We start from the raw sequence: 27,150 nt of genomic DNA on the forward strand, positions 1-27,150 counted from the left end.
TATTTGTGTAAACTCTAAATAATTGTAATCTGCGAGTGTCATTGTAGTAGGCTGATACCCCATTTAATGGACCCAAGAGCCATAGGCAAGGCTCTACATTTCAATATGAATGTTCAATACACACAATGGACTGAATGGGAAGTTGATTTCCCACAGTTAAAGTTCCATACTAAGAGCTACAAAGCTAATATTTGTGAAAACCCTTCACAGTTGTGTTCTGTGGGTGTCCCAGAGTAGGCTGATACCCCATCCCATGGACCCAAAATGCATAGGTAAGGCTGTGTACTGTACATTGCAATGTAAGTATGCCCCCAATGCAATTCTGAAGTACATATAGCCATAGATTATTTTTTTTCTGCGTCAAACGAAATAATAATATATTATTTTTTTGGGTTGAAGTTATATTGGGAGGCAGGGTAGCCTAGTGGTTAGAGTGTTGGTCTAGTAACTGGAAGGTTGGAAGATCAAACCCCCGAGCTGACAAGGTAAAAATGTAATTCTGCCCCTGAACAGACAGTTAACCCCACTGTTCCTAGGCCGTCATTGAAAATAAGAATTTGTTTTTAACTGACTTGCCTAGTTAAAAAAATATATAACAACATTCCACATTTTGTTTTAGACATATCGAGTCCAATTGCGGCACGATTCCACTGTTTCAATCCGTTTACGTCAGTGTTCCAATGTGCGACTTTTATTTGGAAGGAGAATCGCAGATTCCCACTATTGTTTCTCACAACACACACATGTGGCTGCGGAGACCGGATCCTTCATAGGAGTTATCAAGAGGTCAGGGACAGCTAGGTTGCTGGTTCAAGCGAGTCCGTGTATGGGCCTGTGTTTAGTGTCCCAATAGGATGTCCCGTCATGAAGGTAAGAAGTAAACTCGGGATAAAGAGACCGGGGTGAAGCGGGTTGCGATAGCTGCGGGTTAGTGACATGGGAGGGTGTTGTTTTTGTATCGGACTGTATATGATGGCGGCACCACTTTGACATTTGGCCACTTTTATCAAGCCCCCTACCCGAGTTTCTGTAGCTAACTAATAAAGAAATACTTGCTTTCCAATAATGAAATGCTTGTATTTACCCGCAAGGACACTGCCCAAGAAAGCAGCTCATATTTGGTTTGTATAGCTATCCAAACAACTACAGTCACGTAGAACTAAGTTAGCATTAGTTGGACTTGCTAATACGTTAGCTGGCTAACTGTTTATTAGGTTTAAGGTACTGCGGCAACAAACAAAAAACAACAACACTTTTTACAAATTTGAAATGTATTTCGACACTTTGACAAAAGTGTCCTTGTTAACTTGCCCCTGTTTCACTTTCCTTTTCTCTCTTGCCAACTTCACACTCACAGGTTGTGAATGCCCTGTCATCAAATTAGTCATGGACGAGGTCCCTGTATTCATGCTTTCAGCAGTATAGTTCGTTTACTCCATTGTTTTTTTGCACGTACAACAACAACAACAATATATATATACCAGCGTAATTTACAAGTCTAATTATTTTCTTGGTTTCTAAAATAAAAACCCAGATAATGAACAACCTTTGCTGGCTCAGTTCTGACCATCTGCTATTTCGGTACAGCCTGGAGATCTAATGTTGGATTAAACGGTGGACATTATTGACAGAGTGGGTTAGGAACGTTATATTTCCTCTCACGACCTTTACAAGCCATAATGTTGAATCAAAGTATATTTTAACATACTTTTTTTTTTTTTGCCGGGAGGAATAAGATAAACAATGTCCACAAAAGTATACTTACAGAATTTTTTAAAGTGCTGGTGGTGCAGTTCAATTGTTTTATCACCTGGAGCAAGGGTTCCCAACCTAGGGTGTACAATATTTTGTTGTGGGGGTGCGGGACCCTGCTTGTTTTGACAGGTACATTATTAAACAAACAAAAAAGATTTACAATTCACGGTTGTTTATACCAATCATGCTTTAGTCTAGAAACAAGCAGTGAAACCCAAACTCAACGTTGTATTTCCAGGCTATTTGGGAATGTTGGCTCGTTTTGCCAGCTAGTTTTTTATTAACCTGACGTAGAAAAGACGCCCGGACAAGTTACGTTGAAAATACTGTATCCCTGAGAACCAGAAACATCCGCTTTTCGACCAACGCTGCTGTGTTTTCTTTTTATATATATATATATATAGCAAGACTGTTGTAGTCAATCAATTGCCTGCTGTCAAAGTTGGAAGTTCACATAGCTAGCTGGATATAGTCGTCACACTGGTATTTCATAACGACGGCCATCAGTCCTGCACTGGCATTGAAGCAATGATGGCTTTTCATTAATCATGTGGACCCCGGAAACGTGAAACTGTTCTGTGCAGTAGGTTAGGTAAAGTGTGTTACCTCAATATGTTGGTTCTATGTCATGATGGATAAATTATGCAACATGGAGGCTTGCTGTGTGTGTGTGTGTGTGTGTGTGTGTGTGTGTGTGTGTGTGTGTGTGTGTGTGTGTGTGTTGTGGGGTTTGACCAATACTGTCTGTGTGTTTTATACCCTGACTGTCGTGTGTGTGTGTGTGTGTGTGTGTGTGTGTGTGTTGGGGGGTTTGACCAATACTGTCTGTGTGTTTTATACCCTGACTGTTGTGTGTGTGTGTGTGTGTGTGTTGTGGGGTTTGACCAATACTGTCTGTGTGTTTTATACCCTGACTGTCGTGTGTGTGTGTGTGTTGGGGGGTTTGACCAATACCCTGTGTGGGGGTGTTGGGGGGTTTGACCAATACCCTGTGTTGGGGGGTTTGACCAATACCCTGTGTGGGGGTGTTGGGGGGTTTGACCAATACCCTGTGTGGGGGTGTTGGGGGGTTTGACCAATACCCTGTGTGGGGGTGTTGGGGGGTTTGACCAATACCCTGTGTGGGGGTGTTGGGGAGTTTGACCAATACCCTGTGTGGGGGTGTTGGGGGGTTTGACCAATACCCTGTGTGGGGGTGTTGGGGGTTTGACCAATACCCTGTGTGGGGGTGTTGGGGGGTTTGACCAATACCCTGTGTGGGGGTGTTGGGGGGGTTTGACCAATACCCTGTGTGGGGGGTGTTGGGGGGTTTGACCAATACCCTGTGTGGGGGTGTTGGGGGGTTTGACCAATACCCTGTGTGGGGGTGTTGGGGGGGTTTGACCAATACCCTGTGTGGGGGTGTTGGGGGGTTTGACCAATACCCTGTGTGGGGGTGTTGGGGGGTTTGACCAATACCCTGTGTGGGGGTGTTGGGGGTTTGACCAATACCCTGTGTGGGGGTGTTGGGGGGTTTGACCAATACCCTGTGTGGGGGTGTTGGGGGGTTTGACCAATACCCTGTGTGGGGGTGTTGGGGGGTTTGACCAATACCCTGTGTGGGGGTGTTGGGGGGTTTGACCAATACCCTGTGTGGGGGTGTTGGGGGGTTTGACCAATACCCTGTGTGGTGGTGTTGGGTTTGACTCGGCCCTGTGTGGGGGTGTTGGGTTTGACTCGGCCCTGTGTGGGGGTGTTGGGTTTGACTCGGTCCTGTGTGGTGGTGTTGGGTTTGACTCGGTCCTGTGTGGAGGTGTTGGGTTTGACTCGGCCCTGTGTGGTGGTGTTGGGTTTGACTCGGCCCTGTGTGGTGGTGTTGGGTTTGACTCGGGCCCTGTGTGGAGGTGTTGGGTTTGACTCGGCCCTGTGTGGAGGTGTTGGGTTTGACTCGGTCCTGTGTGGTGGTGTTGGGTTTGACTCGGCCCTGTTAATGCTGTGTCCTTCCCCAGGTGTGAGCTGCGACGCGTGTTTGAAAGGTAACTTTCGGGGGCAGCGGTACAAGTGTTTAATTTGCTACGACTACGACCTGTGTGCCTCGTGCTACGAGGGCGGAGCCACGACCACCAGGCACACGGCAGAGCACGCCATGCAGTGTATACTAACCAGGGTCGACTACGGTGAGTACACACACACACACACACACACACACACACACACACACACACACACACACACACACACACACACACACACACACACACACACACACATATAAACCACAGACACACAACTACAGTGGGGCAAAAAAGTATTTAGTCAGCCACCAATTGTGCAAGTTCTCCCACTTAAAAAGATGAGAGGCCTGTAATTTTCATCATAGGTACACTTCAACTATGACAGACAAAATGAGGAAAAAACAATCCAGAAAATCACATTGTAGGATTTTTAATGAATTTATTTGCAAATGATGGTGGAAAATAAGTATTTGGTCTGCTGTTCCATGCTGTCTCCACCTCCCTGTGCTCTGCTGTTCCATCCTGTCTCTTCCCCCCTAAGCTCTGCTGTTCCATCCTGTCTCCTCCCCCCTAAGCTCTGCTGTTCCATCCTGTCTCCTCCTCCCTAAGCTCTGCTGTTCCATCCTGTCTCCTCCTCCCTAAGCTCTGCTGTTCCATCCTGTCTCCTCCCCCCTAAACTCTGCTGTTCCATACTGTCTCCTCCCCCCTAAACTCTGCTGTTCCATACTGTCTAACCCTGCCTCCTACTCCCTATCCTCTGCTGTTCCATACTGTCTCCTCCTCCCTAAGCTCTGCTGTTCCATCCTGTCTCCTCCCCCCGAAGCTCTGCTGTTCCATACGGTCTCCTACTCCCTAAGCTCTGCTGTTCCATACTGTCTCCTACTCCCTAAGCTCTGCTGTTCCATACTGTCTCCTACTCCCCAAGCTCTGCTGTTCCATCCTGTCTCCTACTCCCTAACCTCTGCTGTTCCATCCTGTCTCCTCCTCCCTAACCTCTGCTGTTCCATCCTGTCTCCTCCTCCCTAACCTCTGCTGTTCCATCCTGTCTCCTCCTCCCTAACCTCTGCTGTTCCATACTGTCTCCTCCTCCCTAACCTCTGCTGTTCCATCCTGTCTCCTCCTCCCTAACCTCTGCTGTTCCATCCTGTCTCCTCCTCCCTAACCTCTGCTGTTCCATCCTGTCTCCTCCTCCCTAACCTCTGCTGTTCCATCCTGTCTAACCCTGTCTCCTACTCCCTATCCTCTGCTGTTCCATACTGTCTCCTTCCTCCTAAACTCTGCTTTTCCATACTGTCTCCTCCCCCCTAAACTCTGCTGTTCCATACTGTCTCCTCCCCCCTAAACTCTGCTGTTCCATACTCTCTAACCCTGCCTCCTCCTCCCTATCCTCTGCTGTTCCATACTGTCTCCTCCTCCCTAAGCTCTGCTGTTCCATCCTGTCTCTTCCTCCCTAACCTCTGCTGTTCCATCCTGTCTCCTCCTCCCTAACCTCTGCTGTTCCATCCTGTCTCCTCCTCCCTAACCTCTGCTGTTTCCGTCCTGTCTAACCCTGTCTCCTACTCCCTAACCTCTGCTGTTCCATCCTGTCTCCTCCTCCCTAACCTCTGCTGTTCCATCCTGTCCCCTCCTCCCTAACCTCTGCTGTTCCATCCTGTCTCCTCCTCCCTAAGCTCTGCTGTTCCGTCCTGTCTCCTCCTCCCTAACCTCTGCTGTTCCGTCCTGTCTCCTCCTCCCTAACCTCTGCTGTTCCGTCCTGTCTCCTCCTCCCTAACCTCTGCTGTTCCGTCCTGTCTCCTCCTCCCTAACCTCTGCTGTTCCGTCCTGTCTCCTCCTCCCTAACCTCTGCTGTTCCGTCCTGTCTCCTCCTCCCTAACCTCTGCTGTTCCGTCCTGTCTCCTCCTCCCTAACCTCTGCTGTTCCATCCTGTCTCCTCCTCCCTAACCTCTGCTGTTCCATCCTGTCTCCTCCTCCCTAACCTCTGCTGTTCCATCCTGTCTCCTCCCCACTAAGCTCTGCTGTTCCATCCTGTCTCCTCCCCCCTAACCTCTGCTGTTCCATCCTGTCCCCTCCTCCCTAACCTCTGCTGTTCCATCCTGTCTAACCACGTCCCGGTCCTCTTTTCTTCCAGACCTGTATTATGGGGGAGAGTCCTTCTCGGTGGAGCAGCCCCAGGCTTTCACCTGTCCCTACTGTGGCAGGATGGGCTACACAGAGACTTCCCTACAGGAGCACGTGACTGCAGAGCACACAGAGACCTCCTCAGAGGTGGTGAGTATACACTGAGTGGACAAAACATTAGGAACACCGACTCTTTCCTTCGACACCCTGGCCAGTTTAAAGATATGATCCCTTATTGATGTCACTTGTTAAATCCACTTCAATCAGTGTAGAAGAAAGGGAGGAGACAGGTTAAAAAATATATATTTTTAAGCCTGGAGATAATTGAGATGTGGATTGTGTAGGTGTGTCATTCATCGGGTGAATGGGAAAGACAAAATATTAAAGTGCCTTTGAACGACAAATGTGATTTTATTATTTGACCCTGCTGGTCATCTATGAACACTTGAACATTTTTTATTTATTTTTTATTTCACCTTTATTTAACCAGGTAGGCTAGTTGAGAACAAGTTCTCATTTGCAACTGCGACCTGGCCAAGATAAAGCATAGCAGTGTGAACAGACAACACAGAGTTACACATGGAGTAAACAATTAACAAGTAAATAACACAGTACAAAAAAGGCGAGTCTATATACATTGTGTGCAAAAGGCATGAGGAGGTAGGCGAATCATCTTGGCCATGTTCTGTTATAATCTCTACCCGGCACAGCCAGAAGAGGACTGGCCACCCCTCATAGCCTGGTTCCTCTCTAGGTTTCTTCCTAGGTTCCTGGCTTTCTAGTGAGTTTTTTCTAGCCACCGTGCTTCTACATCTGCATTGCTTCCTGTTTGGAGGTTTTTGTACAGCACTTTGTGACATCAGCTGATGTAAAATGGGCTTTATCAATACATTTGATTATGGTAGGAGGTGCCAGACGCACCGGTTTGTGTCAAGAACTGCAAAGCTGCTGGGTTTTTGACGCTCAACAGTTTCCCTGTGTGTATCAAGAATGGTCCACCACCCAACAGACATCCAGCCAACTTGACACAACTGTGGGAAGCATTGAAGTCAACACGGACCAGCATCCCTGTGGAACGCTTTCGACACCTTGTAGAGTCCATGCCCCGATGAATTGAGGCTTTTTTTCTAGGGCAAAAAAGGGGGGGTGCAACTCAATTTTAGGAAGGTGTTCCTAATGTTTTGTACACTGTGTATATTACTGTATATAAGGTCACAGAGACGTCTCTACAGGAACATATAGCTACAGAGACCTTTAAAAAAAAAAAAAACTTTAAACCTTTATTTAAGCAGGCAAGTCAGTTAAGAACAAATTCTTATTTTCAATGATGGCCTAGGAACAGTGGGGTTAACTGCCTTAATCAGGGGCAGAACAATAGATTTGTACCTTGTCAGCTCGGGGGTTTGAACTTGCAACCTTCCGGTTACTAGTCCAAGGCTTTAACCACTAGGCTACCCTGCCGCCTCTAAGGTGGTGAGTGAACCACTAACCTTTATTGGGGCCGCGGTCTTAGCCATGAAATCTGAAAAGTCTGAGTCTTTAGGTCAATCACAGTGGAAAAGAGACATCAGTGTTTCCTCTAGATTATTTACAGGCGGGAGGGTAGCTGCAAAAATATCCACAAAGAGATCAAGGCCATGTTCAGTAAAACAAAACAGCACCTAAAAAAAAAGTCTGGCTGTTAAAGTGTTTTCAAATTCATTTGATGTGGAGCCTGTTGAGATGGCTGTGTGTTCTCTCCAGGGGTTGGAACCCGGTTCATTTGATGTGTTTAGCCTGTTGAGATGGTTGTGTGTTCTCTCCAGGGGTTGGAACCCGGTTCATTTGATGTGTTTAGCCTGTTGAGATGGCTGTGTGTTCTCTCCAGGGGTTGGAACCCGGTTCATTTGATGTGTTTAGCCTGTTGAGATGGCTGTGTGTTCTCTCCAGGGGTTGGAACCCGGTTCATTTGATGTGTTTAGCCTGTTCAGATGGTTGTGTGTTCTCTCCAGGGGTTGGAACCCGGTTCGTGGAACAGAACAAAAAGAGCAAATATTTGAGGAACAAAATCAAACCCGTTAAGGAAAGTGATCTAGAACAGAACTGTTATTTTTAAAAGCATGTGAACCGGTTAATAACGTTAATTTCCCCCCCCCAAAAAAAATATATGTATCAGTTCTGCTCCACTTTTTGATGTAATTAAGACATTACAAGGTTTTTTTAAATATATATATATATAAAAACAACTCCACCAAAAAACACAAGAGTGAGAGCTTTGCATAGATACTTGTCATTCAAACTTATTCCAGTGCCTGTCGGTTGATAATCTTTGTCTGGCACGATAGGGCTGACCCCAATTGGTCGACCAAGATTTTGTTGTTGTTTGAGCACTAGCAAATATATATCAACGCAGCAAAAAAAAAAGAAACGCCCCTTTTTCAGAACCCTGTCTTTCAAAGATAATTAATAAAAATCTAAATGACTTTACAAATCTTCATTGTAAAGGGTTTAAACACTGTTTCCCAATGCTTGTTCAATGAACTATAAACAATTAATGAACAAGCACCTGTGGAACGGTCTTTAAGACACTAACAGCTTACAGTAGGAAATTAAGGTCAGTTATGAAAACTTAGGACACTAAAGAGGCCTTTCTACAGACTGAAAAAAAACACACACAAAAAAAGATGCCCAGGGTCCCTGTTCATCTTCGTGAACGTGCCTTAGGAATGCTGCATGAGGCATGAGGACTGAAGCTGTGGGCAGTAAATTGTAATGTCCATTAGGGCTGAGCGATAAATCAATATCAATAATTAGAGGTAATTACTTCCCTCCAATAACGATAATTTTTTTTTAGATTTATATCGATATAGAATAATTCGGTACAGCAGTCCATTTCACCTCTGTGACGCAACAGGAAGTGACAGTATGCATGTGGAGAGGTACACGCCCACTAAAAAAACACTTAGCACCTCGAGTGATGGAGTAGCCTCTATTAACCACTAAATGAGTGATGGAGTAGCCTCTTTTAACCACTAAATGAGTGATGGAGTAGCCTCTTTTAACCACTAAATGAGTGATGGAGTAGCCTCTATTAACCACTAAATGAGTGATGGGGTAGCCTCTATTAACCACTAAATGAGTGATGGAGTAGCCTCTTTTAACCACTAAATGAGTGATGGAGTAGCCTCTATTAACCACTAAATGAGTGATGGAGTAGCCTCTTTTAACCACTAAATGAGTGATGGAGTAGCCTCTATTAACCACTAAATGAGTGATGGAGTAGGCTCTATTAACCACTAAATGAGTGATGGAGTAGCCTCTTTTAACCACTAAATGAGTGATGGAGTAGCCTCTATTAACCACTAAATGAGTGATGGAGTAGCCTCTATTAACCACTAAATGAGTGATGGAGTAGGCTCTATTAACCACTAAATGAGTGATGGAGTAGCCTCTATTAACCACTAAATGAGTGATGGAGTAACCTCTATTAACCACTAAATGAGTGATGGAGTAGCCTCTATTAACCACTAAATGAGTGATGGAGTAACCTCTATTAACCACTAAATGAGTGATGGAGTAGCCTCTTTTAACCACGAAACATTTGTGATGGAGGTGAAAGCATTGGCAGTGAAAGCGATGGAGAAGGAGCAGCTTCCAACCAAGAAATCATTGTTAAAAAGGGTTAAACGGTTTCAGTAATTTGGAAGTGGGTTTGGCTTTTAGAAGTCCGACAAAGAGCAGAACAATGTTCGGTGCAAATTGTGCCATAGACAGCTGGCTACGAAGTCTGGTAATACGACAAACCTGTTTCAAAATCACTCTTTGGGACATGTAGGAAGTTTGAGTTAGCGCCACAGTATTTATGAACGCCCCTCAAAGCACCAGCCAATCTAGGGATGTTCGCCCAAAAGCAGTCAACACAAAGACAGCGTTTATGCCCAACAAGCAAACATCTTAAAGACAGACATCACAAAATGCTATTATGCATTGCATTGCTAGGGACATTGCTGAGGACCAATTAGCACTGTCGAAAAGGAAGGTTAAGAGGCTTATCAATTTAATTGACCCCAGGTACGTGCTCCTTGGCCTCCTTTATTTAACTAGGCAAGTCAGTTAAGATGACGGCCTATCGGGGAACAGTGGGTTAACTGCCTTGTTCAGGGGGTAGAACGACAGATTTTTACCTTTCTGTTACTGGCCCAACGCTCTAACCATTAGGCTACCTGCCTCCCCTACGCTCTAACCATTAGGCTACCTGCCTCCCATACGCTATAACTACTAGGCTACCCTGCCTCCTCTACACTCTAACCACTAGGCTACCCTGCCTGCCTCTACACTCTAACCACTAGGCTACCTGCCGCCTCTACACTCTAACCACTAGGCTACCCTGCCTCCTCTACACTCTAACCACTAGGCTACCCTGCCTGCCTCTACACTCTAACCACTAGGCTACCCTGCCGCCTCTACACTCTAACCACTAGGCTACCTGCCGCCTCTACACTCTAACCACTAGGCTACCTGCCGCCTCTACACTCTAACCACTAGGCTACCCTGCCGCCTCTACACTCTAACCACTAGGCTACCCTGCCACCTCTACACTCTAACCACTAGGCTACCCTGCCACCTCTACACTCTAACCACTAGGCTACCCTGCCCCCTCTACACTCTAACCACTAGGCTACCCTGCCTCCTCTACACTCTAACCACTAGGCTACCCTGCCACCTCTACACTCTAACCACTAGGCTACCTACCTCCTCTACACTCTAACCACTAGGCTACCTGCCGCCTCTACACTCTAACCACTAGGCTACCTACCTCCTCTACACTCTAACCACTAGGCTACCCTGCCACCTCTACACTCTAACCACTAGGCTACCCTGCCGTCCCTACACTCTAACCACTAGGCTACCCTGCCGCCTCTACACTCTAACCACTAGGCTACCTACCTCCTCTACACTCTAACCACTAGGCTACCCTGCCTCCTCTACACTCTAACCACTAGGCTACCCTGCCGTCCCTACACTCTAACCACTAGGCTACCCTGCCACCTCTACACTCTAACCACTAGGCTACCCTGCCTCCCATACGCTATAACTACTAGGCTACCCTGCCTCCTCTACACTCTAACCACTAGGCTACCCTGCCTGCCTCTACACTCTAACCACTAGGCTACCTGCCGCCTCTACACTCTAACCACTAGGCTACCCTGCCTCCTCTACACTCTAACCACTAGGCTACCCTGCCTGCCTCTACACTCTAACCACTAGGCTACCCTGCCGCCTCTACACTCTAACCACTCGGCTACCTGCCGCCTCTACACTCTAACCACTAGGCTACCTGCCGCCTCTACACTCTAACCACTAGGCTACCCTGCCGCCTCTACACTCTAACCACTAGGCTACCCTGCCACCTCTACACTCTAACCACTAGGCTACCCTGCCACCTCTACACTCTAACCACTAGGCTACCCTGCCCCCTCTACACTCTAACCACTAGGCTACCCTGCCTCCTCTACACTCTAACCACTAGGCTACCCTGCCACCTCTACACTCTAACCACTAGGCTACCTACCTCCTCTACACTCTAACCACTAGGCTACCTGCCGCCTCTACACTCTAACCACTAGGCTACCTACCTCCTCTACACTCTAACCACTAGGCTACCCTGCCACCTCTACACTCTAACCACTAGGCTACCCTGCCGTCCCTACACTCTAACCACTAGGCTACCCTGCCACCTCTACACTCTAACCACTAGGCTACCCTGCCGTCCCTACACTCTAACCACTAGGCTACCCTGCCGTCCCTACACTCTAACCACTAGGCTACCCTGCCGCCTCTACACTCTAACCACTAGGCTACCTACCTCCTCTACACTCTAACCACTAGGCTACCCTGCCTCCTCTACACTCTAACCACTAGGCTACCCTGCCGTCCCTACACTCTAACCACTAGGCTACCCTGCCACCTCTACACTCTAACCACTAGGCTACCCTGCCACCTCTACACTCTAACCACTAGGCTACCCTGCCGTCCCTACACTCTAACCACTAGGCTACCCTGCCGCCTCTACACTCTAACCACTAGGCTACCTACCTCCTCTACACTCTAACCACTAGGCTACCCTGCCTCCTCTACACTCTAACCACTAGGCTACCCTGCCGTCCCTACACTCTAACCACTAGGCTACCCTGCCCCCTCTACACTCTAACCACTAGGCTACCCTGCCGCCTCTACACTCTAACCACTAGGCTACCCTGCCACCTCTACACTCTAACCACTAGGCTACCCTGCCGTCCCTACACTCTAACCACTAGGCTACCCTGCCGCCTCTACACTCTAACCACTAGGCTACCTACCTCCTCTACACTCTAACCACTAGGCTACCCTGCCTCCTCTACACTCTAACCACTAGGCTACCCTGCCGTCCCTACACTCTAACCACTAGGCTACCCTGCCACCTCTACACTCTAACCACTAGGCTACCCTGCCACCTCTACACTCTAACCACTAGGCTACCCTGCCGTCCCTACACTCTAACCACTAGGCTACCCTGCCGCCTCTACACTCTAACCACTAGGCTACCTACCTCCTCTACACTCTAACCACTAGGCTACCCTGCCTCCTCTACACTCTAACCACTAGGCTACCCTGCCGTCCCTACACTCTAACCACTAGGCTACCCTGCCCCCTCTACACTCTAACCACTAGGCTACCCTGCCGCCTCTACACTCTAACCACTAGGCTACCCTGCCTCCTCTACACTCTAACCACTAGGCTACCCTGCCTCCTCTACACTCTAACCACTAGGCTACCCTGCCCCCTCTACACTCTAACCACTAGGCTACCCTGCCGCCTCTACACTCTAACCACTAGGCTACCCTGCCTCCTCTACACTCTAACCACTAGGCTACCCTGCCGCCTCTACACTCTAACCACTAGGCTACCTACCTCCTCTACACTCTAACCACTAGGCTACCCTGCCTCCTCTACACTCTAACCACTAGGCTACCCTGCCGTCCCTACACTCTAACCACTAGGCTACCTGCCGTCCCTACACTCTAACCACTAGGCTACCTGCCGCCCCTACACTCTAACCACTAGGCTACCTGCCGTCCCTACACTCTAACCACTAGGCTACCCTGCCTCCTCTACACTCTAACCACTAGGCTACCTGCCTCCTCTACACTCTAACCACTAGGCTACCCTGCCTGCCTCTACACTCTAACCACTAGGCTACCCTGCCCCCTCTACACTCTAACCACTAGGCTACCCTGCCCCCTCTACACTCTAACCACTAGGCTACCTGCCTCCTCTACACTCTAACCACTAGGCTACCCTGCCTGCCTCTACACTCTAACCACTAGGCTACCCTGCCCCCTCTACACTCTAACCACTAGGCTACCCTGCCCCCTCTACACTCTAACCACTAGGCTACCTGCCTCCTCTACACTCTAACCACTAGGCTACCCTGCCGCCTCTACACTCTAACCACTAGGCTACCTACCTCCTCTACACTCTAACCACTAGGCTACCCTGCCTCCTCTACACTCTAACCACTAGGCTACCCTGCCGTCCCTACACTCTAACCACTAGGCTACCCTGCCCCCTCTACACTCTAACCACTAGGCTACCCTGCCGCCTCTACACTCTAACCACTAGGCTACCCTGCCACCTCTACACTCTAACCACTAGGCTACCCTGCCGTCCCTACACTCTAACCACTAGGCTACCCTGCCGCCTCTACACTCTAACCACTAGGCTACCTACCTCCTCTACACTCTAACCACTAGGCTACCCTGCCTCCTCTACACTCTAACCACTAGGCTACCCTGCCGTCCCTACACTCTAACCACTAGGCTACCCTGCCACCTCTACACTCTAACCACTAGGCTACCCTGCCACCTCTACACTCTAACCACTAGGCTACCCTGCCGTCCCTACACTCTAACCACTAGGCTACCTACCTCCTCTACACTCTAACCACTAGGCTACCCTGCCTCCTCTACACTCTAACCACTAGGCTACCCTGCCGTCCCTACACTCTAACCACTAGGCTACCCTGCCCCCTCTACACTCTAACCACTAGGCTACCCTGCCGCCTCTACACTCTAACCACTAGGCTACCCTGCCTCCTCTACACTCTAACCACTAGGCTACCCTGCCTCCTCTACACTCTAACCACTAGGCTACCCTGCCCCCTCTACACTCTAACCACTAGGCTACCCTGCCGCCTCTACACTCTAACCACTAGGCTACCCTGCCTCCTCTACACTCTAACCACTAGGCTACCCTGCCGCCTCTACACTCTAACCACTAGGCTACCTACCTCCTCTACACTCTAACCACTAGGCTACCCTGCCTCCTCTACACTCTAACCACTAGGCTACCCTGCCGTCCCTACACTCTAACCACTAGGCTACCCTGCCGTCCCTACACTCTAACCACTAGGCTACCTGCCGTCCCTACACTCTAACCACTAGGCTACCTGCCGCCCCTACACTCTAACCACTAGGCTACCTGCCGTCCCTACACTCTAACCACTAGGCTACCCTGCCTCCTCTACACTCTAACCACTAGGCTACCTGCCTCCTCTACACTCTAACCACTAGGCTACCCTGCCTGCCTCTACACTCTAACCACTAGGCTACCCTGCCCCCTCTACACTCTAACCACTAGGCTACCCTGCCCCCTCTACACTCTAACCACTAGGCTACCTGCCTCCTCTACACTCTAACCACTAGGCTACCCTGCCTGCCTCTACACTCTAACCACTAGGCTACCCTGCCCCCTCTACACTCTAACCACTAGGCTACCCTGCCCCCTCTACACTCTAACCACTAGGCTACCCTGCCGCCTCTACACTCTAACCACTAGGATACCCTGCCCCCTCTACACTCTAACCACTAGGATACCCTGCCCCCTCTACACTCTAACCACTAGGCTACCCTGCCCCCTCTACACTCTAACCACTAGGCTACCCTGCCCCCTCTACACTCTAACCACTAGGCTACCCTACCTCCTCTACACTCTAACCACTAGGCTACCCTACCTCCTCTACACTCTAACCACTAGGCTACCTACCTCCTCTACACTCTAACCACTAGGCTACCTGCCGCCTCTACACTCTAACCACTAGGCTACCCTACCTCCTCTACACTCTAACCACTAGGCTACCCTACCTCCTCTACACTCTAACCACTAGGCTACCCTGCCTCCTCTACACTCTAACCACTAGGCTACCCTGCCGTCCCTACACTCTAACCACTAGGCTACCTGCCGTCCCTACACTCTAACCACTAGGCTACCTGCCGCCCCTACACTCTAACCACTAGGCTACCTGCCGTCCCTACACTCTAACCACTAGGCTACCCTGCCTCCTCTACACTCTAACCACTAGGCTACCTGCCTCCTCTACACTCTAACCACTAGGCTACCCTGCCTGCCTCTACACTCTAACCACTAGGCTACCCTGCCCCCTCTACACTCTAACCACTAGGCTACCCTGCCCCCTCTACACTCTAACCACTAGGCTACCTGCCTCCTCTACACTCTAACCACTAGGCTACCCTGCCTGCCTCTACACTCTAACCACTAGGCTACCCTGCCCCCTCTACACTCTAACCACTAGGCTACCCTGCCCCCTCTACACTCTAACCACTAGGCTACCCTGCCGCCTCTACACTCTAACCACTAGGATACCCTGCCCCCTCTACACTCTAACCACTAGGATACCCTGCCCCCTCTACACTCTAACCACTAGGCTACCCTGCCCCCTCTACACTCTAACCACTAGGCTACCCTGCCCCCTCTACACTCTAACCACTAGGCTACCCTACCTCCTCTACACTCTAACCACTAGGCTACCCTACCTCCTCTACACTCTAACCACTAGGCTACCTACCTCCTCTACACTCTAACCACTAGGCTACCTGCCGCCTCTACACTCTAACCACTAGGCTACCCTACCTCCTCTACACTCTAACCACTAGGCTACCCTACCTCCTCTACACTCTAACCACTAGGCTACCCTGCCACCTCTACACTCTTACCACTAGGCTACCCTGCCTCCTCTACACTCTAACCACTAGGCTACCCTGCCTGCCTCTACACTCTAACCACTAGGCTACCCTGCCCCCTCTACACTCTAACCACTAGGCTACCCTGCCCCCTCTACACTCTAACCACTAGGCTACCTGCCTCCTCTACACTCTAACCACTAGGCTACCCTGCCTGCCTCTACACTCTAACCACTAGGCTACCCTGCCCCCTCTACACTCTAACCACTAGGCTACCCTGCCCCCTCTACACTCTAACCACTAGGCTACCCTGCCGCCTCTACACTCTAACCACTAGGATACCCTGCCCCCTCTACACTCTAACCACTAGGCTACCCTGCCCCCTCTACACTCTAACCACTAGGCTACCCTGCCCCCTCTACACTCTAACCACTAGGCTACCCTACCTCCTCTACACTCTAACCACTAGGCTACCCTACCTCCTCTACACTCTAACCACTAGGCTACCTACCTCCTCTACACTCTAACCACTAGGCTACCTGCCGCCTCTACACTCTAACCACTAGGCTACCCTACCTCCTCTACACTCTAACCACTAGGCTACCCTACCTCCTCTACACTCTAACCACTAGGCTACCTACCTCCTCTACACTCTAACCACTAGGCTACCTGCCCCCTCTACACTCTAACCACTAGGCTACCCTGCCACCTCTACACTCTAACCACTAGGCTACCCTGCCACCTCTACACTCTAACCACTAGGCTACCTGCCGCCTCTACACTCTAACCCCTAGGCTACCCTGCCACCTCTACACTCTTACCACTAGGCTACCCTGCCTCCTCTACACTCTAACCACTAGGCTACCCTGCCCCCTCTACACTCTAACCACTAGGCTACCTGCCTCCTCTACACTCTAACCACTAGGCTACCCTGCCACCTCTACACTCTAACCACTAGGCTACCCTGCCTCCTCTACACTCTAACCACTAGGCTACCTACCACCTCAACACTCTAACCACTAGGCTACCCTACCTCCTCTACACTCTAACCACTAGGCTACCCTGCCTCCTCTACACTCTAACCACTAGGCTACCCTGCCTCCTCTACACTCTAACCACTAGGCTACCCTGCCTCCTCTACACTCTAACCACTAGGCTACCCTGCCACCTCTACACTCTAACCACTAGGCTACCCTGCCTCCTGAACTTGGAAGCTGCTCCTCCGGAGGTATCACTCATCTAGTTCCCTTCACTTGTCTGTCCAACGCATGTAAACAGCTTGCCTTGTCCACGGCAAGCTGCTCTATCTGCACTGATTGATAGATCACTTTAATGTTGAGGTAAATGTAAAAAAAAAAAAGGAATTATATAAACATTACTTTTCGGTTAAGAACATTTTATTTTGCTGGTCAGACAGTGGAACAGAACGAACGATTGGGAAAATAATTTTGGTTCCAACCCTTGGTTCTCTCTCTCTCTCTCTCTCTCTCCAGATCTGTCCCATATGTGCTGTGCTGCCTGGCGGAGACCCTAATCACGTGACGGACGACTTCGCTGCTCATCTCACACTTGAACACAGAGCACCCAGAGACTTGATATCCTTTACCCTCAGGGTCTTTCCGTTATTTGAGCACGAATGAGTCCAAATCAAAGTATGCGAAAGGGAGGCCTTTCTTGGGATGCGTACTTCGCTTGTAAATATTTTCGAAAGCGTGCCGTCGACGCAAGCTTCAATGAAGAGCATGGACGTAAATACGATGTAATGCAATATTTCTCTAAATCGGTGGCGAAAATTGTTTGGGCTGAAGAGAGAAAATAAACTGATTTTGCCTCTTCACATCTCTTATCTTGCCTGACTACAATATTAATATTCTATCTTGATATGTTAATAAATACATGGTGTTTCATATTGGCGTGTTTACCTGCCTATAATACCCACTGTGTGTAGATCACAACCCCATAGTAAGTCAATAGGGCTAGCTAGCCATTAAGATTTTTTTTTATTGTCCCCAGCACAAGGTGCACCTGTGTAATCAGCTTCTTGATATGCCACACCTGTCCGATGGATGGATTCTCTTGGCTAATGAGAAATGATCCCCAACAGGGATGTAAATATATCTGGGCACCATATTGAGAGAAATAAGCTTTTTGTGGGAACATTTCTGGGATCTTTTTTATTTACATGTTGTGTTTTTATTCAGTGTATATTCATGACGTGTCCATGATTTCCTTGACGGTGTTGCTCCACGATGAGTCGAGCGGTGTGCGTCACGTGCGTAGGATGATCCACCCGGGTCGGGGTCTAGGGGGGCAGCGGGCCCGTCGATCCAACATGCACTTCACCTCGTCAACCTCCGGGGGGAGCTCTACCACACAGACATCTACACAGAGCTCCAACTACAACAGGGAGGCCATGGATCCTATAGGAGGTAGGATGGGGACGGCTGGTTTGGAGATGACACCGCCTAATACAGAAGTCTGTTCTACGAAATATATTTACAGAGCCTTCAGAAAGTATTCACACCCCTGGACATTTTTTTCCACATTTTGTTACATTACAGACAGAATTTAAAATAAATTGAATCACTGGTCTACCCACAAGACACCATACTGTCAAAGTGGAATTATGATTTTAGACATTTTTTCCACATATTGTTACATTACAGACAGAATTTAAAATGGATTGAATCACTGGTCTACCCACAATACACCATACTGTCAAAGTGGAATTATGATTTTAGACATTTTTTTTTTTTACAAATGAAAAACTGAAATGTCTTGAGTTAATAATTATTCAAATCCTTTTGTTATGCCTAAATTAGTTCAGGAGGAAACATTTGCGTAACAATTTAACATATTGCAGAGTGAGTCCATGCAACATAAGTGTTTAACATTTATTTTATTTTTATGACTAACTCATCTCTGTACCCCACACATACAATTATTTGGAAGGTCTCTGTCAAGTAGTGAATTTCAAACATATTCAACCACAACTAGGCTACCCTGGGGCGGCAGGGTGGTGGTTCATATCGGTAGTCCCAGTAGTTGCACAGTAGTTACTATAGCCATTGCTATAGCCATGCTAGGGTAGAGTAGTACATTAGAGTAGGGGAGCTAGGGGAGAGTAGGGGAGCTGTTCTAGGCAGGGTAGCCTAGTGGTTAGAGCGTTGGACATAAGCAGTGTGTTTTTTTAACCTTTATTTAACTAGGCAAGGTACAAATCTGTCATTCTAAACAAGGCAGTTATTGTGGTGTATTGTGGGTAGACCAGTTAACCCACTGTTCCTAGGCCGTCATTGAAAATAAGAATTTGTTCTTAACTGACTTGCCTAGTTAAATAAAGGTAAAATAAATAAAAACAACAAAGACCAATGCTTTGCAAAGAAAGGCACCTATTGATAGATGGGCAAAAAAAACAACATTGAATATCCCTTTGAGCATAGTGAATAAACTATATACTATAAATATACAGGCATCCTTCCTAACTCAGTTGCCAGAGAGGAAGGAAACCCCTCAGGCATATTACCATGATGCCAATGGTGACTTTAAAACAGAGTTTAATGGCTGTGATAGGAGAAAACTGAGGGTGGATCAACAACATTGTAGTTACTCCGCAATACTAACCGAAATGACAGTGTGAAATGGAAGCCTGTACAGAATATAAATATTCCAAACATGTCTGTTTGCAATAACGTAAAACTGCAAAGCACTTTGGCAGAGAAACAAAGCGCTTTGTTTGGGGCAAACACAACACATCACTGAGTGCCACTCTTCATATTTTCAAGAATGGTGGTAGCTGCATCATGTTATGGGTATGCTCATCAGGAAGGACTAGGGAGTTTTTTTTAACAATAATACAATTTAAAAAACGGGCGAAATCCTAAACTTTTCAAACAGACACTAAAACACAAGGCTAACCAAGACGACATTGAATGTTCCTGAGTGGCCTAGTTAGTTTTGACTTTAATCGGCTTGACAATGGCTGTGACTTCCCCCCTTTCTCTGCTGATAACTACTTTAAAATGTACAGTACATTCGGAAAGTATTCAGACACATTGACTTTTTCCACATTTTATGTTACAGCCTCATTCTAAAATGGATTAAAGGAAATGTTTTCATTCTACACACAATACCCCACAGTGACATCACAATACCCCACAGTGACATCACAATACCCCACAGTGACATCACAATACCCCACAGTGACATCACAATACCCCACAGTGACATCACAATACCCCACAGTGACATCACAAGACCCCACAGTGACATCACAAGACCCCACAGTGACATCACAAGACCCCACAGTGACATTTACATTTAAGTCATTTAGCGGACGCTCTTATCCAGAGCGACTTACACATCACAAGACCCCACAATGACATCACAAGACCCCACAGTGACATCACAAGACCCCACAGTGACATCACAAGACCCCACAGTGACATCACAAGACCCCACAGTGACATCACAATACCCCACAGTGACATCACAATACCCCACAGTGACATCACAATACTCCAGTGACATCACAATACCCCACAGTGACATCACAATACCCCACAATGACATCACAATAACCCACAATGACATCACAATACCCCACAATGACAACGCAATACTCCACAATGACATTGCAATACTCCACAATGACATCGCAATACCCCACAATACTCCACAATGACATCACAATACTCCACAATGACATCACAATACCCCACAATGACATCATAATACCCCACAATGACAAAGCAAAAACAGGTTTTACATTTTTTTTGGGCACATTTATTAAAAATAAACTGAAATACATTATTTATATAAGTATTCAGTATTTGCTATGAGACTTGAAATGTAGCTCCGGTGCATCCTGTTTCCATTGATCATCCTTGAGATGTTTCTACAACTTCATTGCAGTCCCCCTGTGGTCAACGTAATTGATTGGACATGATTTGGGAAGGCACACAGCTAGGTCTAGGTCTTTGACAGTCACGGTTATTGTAAAGCAAATAACTGTCTGTCTCATGGTAATTGACAGTTATTCAACAAACACATGGAGCATCTCCTGGCTTCTACATGTTTTTTTTTTTTACCTTTATTTAACTAGGCAAGTCAGTTAAGAACAAATTCTTATTTTCAATGACGGCCTGGGAACAGTGGGTTAACTGCCTGTAACGACAGATTTGTACCTTGTCAGCTCGGGGATTTGAACTTGCAACCTTTTGATTACTAGTCCAACACTCTAACCACTAGGTTACCCTGCCACCTCTACACTCTAACCACTAGGCTGCCCTGCCGCCCCACATAGCCAACATGCCATTTTAAAAAGTCTAATAAATCCATGTAATAAATCCATGATTTATTTTAGACAGGTCTAAAGAAGCATGATTTGAAGAAAATATAGTCTTTCAGAATAAAAGAATAGCATACTCTGAGTTGTCGTTATGTTATGTCCTGATGTGGCTATGCCAAATGGCTTTGGGGCGGCAGCGTAGCCAAGTGGTTAAGAGTGTTGGACAAGTAACCAAAAGGTTGCTGACAAGTTACAAATCTGTCGTTCTGCCCCTGAACAGGCAGTTAACCCACTGTTCCTAGGCCGTCAGTGAAAATAAGAATTTGTTCTTAACTGACTTGCCTAGTAAAATAAAGGTTAAAAAAAATGTAAAGTCACACACTGCTTATGTATGATATCAGTTAGGCTCTACACCCCTTGTAAAGCAGAATCATGTGCATAAATTAAGAAGTTATTTGTCCACTTTAGTTGTGATACTAACCTTATTAAAACATATAGGCCAGGCTACATGAATTATGTGACTATGATTAGAAAAGGTTGCCAAAAAAAGTCAGTTTCTTGCCTTAAACTGGGCATCATTCACTAGGCTAATATTGTCACTCATCACATCTTGATTTAATCTTGTCTTTACATATACTAAATAACGTGACATTTAGTTCATTTCGAATGGACGATTATCGTGCACCTGTATCGAAAGAGGGGTAGAGGAAATGCACTTAAATAGGAAATGGAGAACGTTTTTCCTATGATTTATTTTCATGCCAGCCAGCTAGGCTATACTCCTGTTGTAAATCTAAGCAATGTGCTTAATATTAGGACAGTTGAGAAATAAATATATTAAGGTTAGCCTATAGAAAGCTGATGGGAGCCTCCTCTTTTTAAGAGGCCATCACTCTGTTTTCTCACACAATTGCATAGGCTATAGAAATGTTGCTCTCGTGAAGTGTTTGATTCGATTTTTGGGCTCCCGAGTGGCCAGCGGTCTTAAGGCATAGCATCTCAGTGCTAGAAGTGTCACTACAGACCCTGGTTCGGCGGTCTAAGGCACTGCATTACAGTGCTAGAGGCGTCTCTACAGACCCTGGTTCAGCGGTCTAAGGCACTGCATCTCAGTGCTAGAGGCGTCACTACAGATGGAATCTGTTTAGATTCCAGGCTGCATCGCCACCGGCCGTAATTGGGAGTCTCACAGGTCGTGATTGGGAGTCCCATAGGTCGGTGCACAATTGGCCCAACGTTGTTAGGGTTTGGCCGGGGTAGACCGTCATTGTAAATAAGAATTTGTTCTTAACTCACTTGCCTAGTTAAATATATAAAAATACATTTTGCATTGATGTCAGAGTGATTAGAGGGAAAATAGAGTGCTGAGTACCAGGCAGTTAGCAAGTTTGGTAGACTACTAATGACCAGGAGCAGCATCAGAGCTTGGAGAAGCTAAATTATCATGACTAAACGGTCACATGGTATTTGACTGCCTCCATGACTCGTGACCGCCGGTGTCACCACGGCGACCGTATTATTTCATCACCTTGTAGAGTCCATGTTACAGTAGAAATGGACGCAACCGCTCGAATGCCCGACCGTCCAGTCTTTATTTAGCTGTTCATTACACACACACAAAAAAAGTGTGTAACTGCCAAAATAAAGGAAACACCAACATGTTTTTAGGGCATTGGGCCACCACGAGCGAGAACGGTTTCAATGCACCATACATTATACCAGTGTCTCAAGGGCCAACTCCAGAATCTCCCATAAGTGTTCAATTCAGTTGAGCTCTGGTGACTGAGATGGCCCAGGGCATATAGTTTATGCCCACCAAACCATTCTGTGACCACTCCTGCTCTGTAGATGGGGTAATTTTCATCCTATGGGGGGGGGGGGGGACATAGCCATGGTAGCCTAAATAATGTCCTGCCCAGAATTTTTATACATGACCCTTAGTATGATTTAAAATATCATCACCTTTATTTTCGGCTCATTTCTGGAGGTAGAAGTTGTATTTTGGATGATGTCGGCGTACTTTTTATTTTCATACATTTTAGAGTAGGACACACACACACACACACACACACACACACACACACACACACTGGTAGGACACACACACACTGGTAGGACACACACACAATGGTAGAACACACACACACACACACACACACACTGGTAGGACACACACACACACACTGGTAGGACACACACACACACACTGGTAGGACACACACACACACTGGTAGGACACACACACACTGGTAGGACACACACACACTGGTAGGACACACACACACACACTGGTAGGACACACACACACACTGGTAGGACACACACACACACTGGTAGGACACACGCAACAGATTCCTAAAAAATAATATGCACTGTGCAACACACACACCCTTAGTACATACCCGCCCCCACCCAAGGCCTTTTAGACCAGTCTAGACAGTAACACCCCCCACCCAAGGCCCTAATAGACCAGTCTAGACAGTAACCCCCTCCCCCAATAGACCAGTCTAGACAGTTATTCCCCCTCCCCCAATAGACCAGTCTAGACAGTAACACCCCCCCCACCACCCAAGGACCCAATAGACCAGCCGAGACAGTAACCCCCCTAATAGAACAGTCTCGACAGTAACGCCCCCCAATAGACCGGTCGAGACACTACCCCCCTAAGGCCCTAATAGACCAGTCTAGACAGTAACACCCCCCCCCCCCCCCCCCAATAGGCCAGTCTAGATAGTAATGCCCCCCCCCCCCCCAATAGACCAGTCGAGACACTACCCCCCTCCCCCCAAGGCCCTAATAGACCAGTCTAGATAGTAACCCCCCCCGGCTGGCACCGGCCCGGATAGACTGCCACATGGACAGACAGAAATTACATTTTTATTTAACCCCTTCTTCCTCCCCACGCCTCACAGAGCTGCTGTCCCAGTTGTCAGGGGTGCGTAGATCGGCGGGCAGCCAGCTGAGTTCGGGTCCGTCAGCCTCCCAGCTGCAGCAGCTCCAGGTTTGTAGTCCAGAGGAGAGTCAGCAACCAGAGGGTCGACAGTTCGAATCCCAGAGCCCTCCGGTTGTTGTTATCAGTAGCCTAGAATCTGATGCAATTCTTCTGCCATTTATGCCCGAAAATGAAGCACTTTAACTCTTTATTGTCTTCCACGACTTCTTGTTCCTCACTTCCTCCGTCCCCTCTCCTCCGCTTCCCTCTCTTCCAACTTCCTGTCTTCATCTTCTCCTCCCACTTCGGCCTTCTTCGTCCTCATCACTTCGTCCTGTAGATGCAGCTCCAGGTGGATTGGCAGCAGACCCAGGCTACCAGACGGCAGTTGGAGACGGCCCGGGCACCTCGCAACGCGGCAGCCGCAGCTCCAACCACGCAGGGAATCACAACGCCAACCCTGGCTCCAACTTCTTCAACAACCTTAGTCCCAACCCGGAGCAGCAGGAGCCCAACACACAGAGCAACACCTCCCAGTTCCTTCTCAACCGGTTGGCAACTGTCTGCTACACTTCATTTATACTAGTTATTCTCTTGAGCGAGAGGCTTGTCTGTCCGTTACATGTGGGTGATGGATTGTTTTTGTAATAGAGCTCCATTTGTCCCTCCCCCTCCAGACTGAGTGAGCCGAGGTTGTCAGAGGCGGAACACCAGCTATGTGAGGGCCAGTGGGCGGACCGCTCTCTCTTCGTCACGGAGCTCCTCCTCTCCACCCTGCTGGCCAATCCCGACCACAGCGAAGACGACGACAATCTCCGTGACTACCGCGATGCCGTGACGCGAGGCTCGGATGCCTTCGCCGCCTTCGAAGATATGGGCTGCGCCGGGGTCATGACCCTAGACGTGGCTCTGCAGAACCTCAACCTCCGAGAACTGAGGAACGAGCAGCATCCTTCGGCGTTGCCGTAGCCACCACTACGAAGTTGGGGGGGGGGGGTTGTTGTCATCTCATCTGTCACCCCACCCCCACACCACATTGTATTACAATGTGTACATGACAGGACACAGAATGTGAACGTTTGAGAGCGAGTGTTGTGAGCAAGGGGAAATTGAACAATTTATAATACATCTATATAAATGTTTATGAAAGAAAGCGGATAATCAACACCACATGAAGCCGTGTTTGACCGCTTGGCCCCCAGCAGGTGAACGTAGGTCAGATAGATGGGTAGGTAGCAGCTTGATCATTTATTATCATAAAGTAGTGCACAGACACACAACAGGACAGACAGACAGAGGGAAGATCTCAATTGCATACTCCTTGTCCCCTATTCCTTAAAAGCCAGTGGGTTTTAGGGAGACGTCTTCCCAGATTCTCTCCTCCTACGCCTCTGTGTTCCTGGATATTTAAACCCAGTGGGTTTTAAGGAGACGTCTTCCCAGATTCTCTCCTCCTACGCCTCTGTGTTCCTGGATATTTAAACCCAGTGGGTTTTAAGGAGACGTCTTCCCAGATTCTCTCCTCCTACGCCTCTGTGTTCCTGGATATTTATCAAAACCTACTTTGATGGTTTGCCACAACAAACGTTGGCACGTCCAGATTGTTCACAACTGTGTTCCCTCTTCTCAACTACAGTCACTGTTCCATATTAAAGTGCTATCACAAATCGGGAGTCGGGTATCATCGCAGAGATGTTTTAACTCCTATAGGATCGCATATGTGTGTTCGGTCTATGGCTAATCTTCCTAACCTGCTCTGTCAATTATAGGGGCTGTTTTTAATTTAAATTTTTTGTTCTACACAAATGATTCACTCCTCAGAGACGGTTGATTGGATGGTTTAGTTCCTACGGCGTGTTAGACATCACTCCTCAGAGACGGTTGATTGGATGGTTTAGTTCCTACGGCGTGTTTGACATCACTCCTCAGAGACGGTTGATTGGATGGTTTAGTTCCTACCGCGTGTTTGACATCACTCCTCAGAGACGGTTGATTGGATGGTTTAGTTCCTACCGCGTGTTTGACATCACTTACTCCTCAGAGACTGTTGATTGGATGGTTTAGTTCCTACGGCGTGTTAGACATCACTCCTCAGAGACTGTTGATTGGATGGTTTAGTTCCTACCGCGTTTTAGACATCACTCCTCAGAGACTGTTGATTGGATGGTTTAGTTCCTACCGCGTGTTAGACATCACTCCTCAGAGACTGTTGATTGGATGGTTTAGTTCCTACCGCGTGTTAGACATCACTCCTCAGAGACTGTTGATTGGATGGTTTAGTTCCTACCGCGTGTTTGACATCACTCCTCAGAGACTGTTGATTGGATGGTTTAGTTCCTACGGCGTGTTTGACATCACTTACTCCTCAGAGACTGTTGATTGGATGGTTTAGTTCCTACCGCGTGTTTGACATCACTCCTCAGAGACTGTTGATTGGATGGTTTAGTTCCTACGGCGTGTTAGACATCACTCCTCAGAGACTGTTGATTGGATGGTTTAGTTCCTACGGCGTGTTTGACATCACTCCTCAGAGACTGTTGATTGGATGGTTTAGTTCCTACCGTGTGTCTGACATCACTCCTCAGAGACTGTTGATTGGATGGTTTAGTTCCTACCGCGTGTTTGACATCACTTACTCCTCAGAGACTGTTGATTGGATGGTTTAGTTCCTACCGCGTGTTTGACATCACTTACTCCTCAGAGACTGTTGATTGGATGGTTTAGTTCCTACCGCGTGTTTGACATCACTTACTCCTCAGAAACTGTTGATTGGATGGTTTTGTTCCTACCGCGTGTTTGACATCACTCCTCAGAGACTGTTGATTGGATGGTTTAGTTCCTACCGCGTGTTTGACATCACTCCTCAGAGACGGTTGATTGGATGGTTTAGTTCCTACCGCGTGTTTGACATCACTTACTCCTCAGAAACTGTTGATTGGATGGTTTAGTTCCTACGGCGTGTTAGACATCACTCAGAGACTGTTGATTGGATGATTTAGTTCCTACGGCGTGTTAGACATCACTCAGAGACTGTTGATTGGATGATTTAGTTCCTACCGCGTG

General features: G+C 47.7%; 1 pseudogene; it reads left to right on the forward strand.

Moving 5' to 3' along the window:
- The first annotated feature begins 737 nt into the window (after nucleotides 1-737).
- On the forward strand, nucleotides 738-27,144 carry LOC135510251 (E3 ubiquitin-protein ligase KCMF1-like; annotated as a pseudogene).
- Nucleotides 27,145-27,150: the final 6 nt, after the last annotated feature.

The sequence above is a fragment of the Oncorhynchus masou genome, chromosome 1 (genome assembly GCF_036934945.1).
Source record: "Oncorhynchus masou masou isolate Uvic2021 chromosome 1, UVic_Omas_1.1, whole genome shotgun sequence".
In the NCBI taxonomy this organism is placed as follows: domain Eukaryota; kingdom Metazoa; phylum Chordata; class Actinopteri; order Salmoniformes; family Salmonidae; genus Oncorhynchus; species Oncorhynchus masou.